Below are 2,500 nucleotides of genomic sequence, written 5' to 3'. Positions count from 1 at the left end.
CTTGGTTGATGTTAGTAAGGGCGGCTTAAACCTTGGTTGATGTTAGTAAGGGCGGCTTAAACCTTGGTTGATGTTAGTAAGGGCGGCTTAAACCTTGGTTGATGTTAGTAAGGGCGGCTTAAACCTTAGTTGATGTTAGTAAGAGCGAGTCAAACCTTGGTTGATGTTAGTAAGGGCGGCTTAAACCTTGGTTGATGTTAGTAAGGGCGGCTTAAACCTTGGTTGATGTTAGTAAGGGCGGCTTAAACTTTGGTTGATGTTAGTAAGGGCGGCTTAAACCTTGGTTGATGTTAGTAAGGGCGAGTTAACCTTGGTTGATGTTAGTAAGGGCGAGTTAAACCTTGGTTGATGTTAGTAAGGGCGTCAGTTTGATGTTAGAAAAGAAGGTAACACCATTGTTGATGCTTGGAAACACATCAAACTAGACAGTTGATGTTAGAAAGAGCATTATGAATCATGGTTGACATCAAGAAGGACATCCGGTTGGGCGTCTGTTAACTTTAGCAACGGCATTCAACTAGACTACAGTTGATGTTACAAGGGAAAAATCAAACCGTGGGTGAGGTTATTTATCTGTCTGTCTGTCTGTCTTTCTGTTTTTATGTCATTCTGTCTTTCTATCTATGTCTTTCTGACTGTCTGTCTGTCTGTCTGTCAATCTACATATACTTTAAATTTGAATAACAACCTGGACCCAATTAATGTAACAAAAAGAATTTCAAGAAACGACACATCTATCTATCGTCTATCTATCAGATGACACAATCAACTTAATTTTCAAAATTTGATCAGAGAAAAAGATCCTTTAGGTTTCCTCAGTTAGGAAACTCCTTAAAAGGATTTATTTATTTCTGGATGAGAGCAGACGTAAATAACAGAGAGGATTTTGTACCGAAATCTCTCAATTATTATCGATTCGCAGACGAGGTTTAGGAGAGAGAAAGATCACATGAGAATAATTGGATTTTCCCGGAATGCGATTTTGCTGTGCCATCCGGTCAATAACTTTTCAGGAAAATCGCGTTTACAGTCGATTCGAACTTAATGGCTGGTTTTTGAATGCAGGGATACCAAGTCTTCTCTCTTTTTCTGTCTTTCTCTCTCTCTCTCTCTCTCTCTCTCTCTCTCTCTCTCTCTCTCTCTCTCTTTCTCTCTCTCTCTCTCTCTCTCTCTCTCTCTCTCTCTCTCTCTCTCTCTCTCTCTCTCTCTCTTTCTCTCTCTCTCTTTCTCTCTCTCTCTCTCTCTCTCTCTCTCTACCTCCCTCTCTCTCTCTCTCTCTCTCTCTCTCTCTCTCTCTCTCTCTTTCTCTCTCTCTCTCTCTCTCTCTCTCTCTCTCTCTCTCTCTCTCTCTCTCTCTCTCTCTCTCTTTCTCTCTCTCTCTTTCTCTCTCTCTCTCTCTCTCTCTCTACCTCCCTCTCTCTCTCTCTCTCTCTCTCTCTCTCTCTCTCTCTCTCTCTCTCTCTCTCTCTCTGTCTCTCTCTCTTTCTTTCTTTCTCTCTCTTTCTCTCTCTCTCTCTCTCTCTCTCTCTCTCTCTCTCTCTCTCTCTCTCTCTCTCTCTCTCTCTCTCTCTCTCTCTCTCTCTCTCTCTCTATCCCCCCTCCCCCTATCCCACCTCTCTCTCTCTTTCGTTTTCTCTTTTTATCTCTCTTTCGCTCTCTTTCATTCTCACTCTTCCCCATCTCTCCCTCTCTCTCTCTCTCTCTCTCTCTCTCTCTCTCTCTCTCTCTCTCTCTCTCTATCTATCTATCTATCTATCTATCTCTATCTATCTATCTATCTATCTCTATCCCCCCTCCTCTATCCCACCTCTCTCTCTATCTCTTTTGTTTTCTCTCTCTATCTCTTTCTCTCTCTCTCTATCTCTTTCTCTCTCTCTCTCTCTTTCTTTCTTTCTCTCTCTATCTCTCTCTCTCTCTCTCTCTATCTCTCTCTCTCTATCTCTATCTCGCTCTCACTCTCAAGTTGATGGAACTTTAAGTACTTTGATATTGAACAAGTTAATGAAACTTTTAAGGACTTGATTATTAATCAAGTTAACCGAACTCTCCGTATCTGAATATTAACCGAATAGATAATCTGAATGATAGATAATAGATCATCATGTTTGACGATCTTATTTCTGTAAGTTGGATCCAGGTTAATGTCCTCAGAGTTATTATATATATATATATATATATATATATATATATATATGTGTGTGTGTGTGTGTGTGTGTGTGTGTGTGTGTGTGTGTGTGTGTGTGTGTGTGTGTGTTTGTAATGATAACTTAATAGAGAAAATATACCCAAATTCCGCTCCCCCGCCCCCCCTCCCATATTTGGCAAACCTGATGTGTCAGTCTAAGGTAAACGCAGAAAAATTCCACCCACCTCCGACCCCCCACCCCACCCCCATATTTGGCAAAAAAAGGGATTCTACCTAAAAAGATTTAAGAGAATTTTAAGGGCATTACGTAAAAGTTAGAGCAGGGTTACCAACAGTCGTCAGGTAATTAATTAT

This window comes from Penaeus chinensis, chromosome 19 (genome assembly GCF_019202785.1).
Source record: "Penaeus chinensis breed Huanghai No. 1 chromosome 19, ASM1920278v2, whole genome shotgun sequence".
NCBI classification, from domain to species: domain Eukaryota; kingdom Metazoa; phylum Arthropoda; class Malacostraca; order Decapoda; family Penaeidae; genus Penaeus; species Penaeus chinensis.
Note: the sequence above shows the minus strand (reverse complement) of the source record.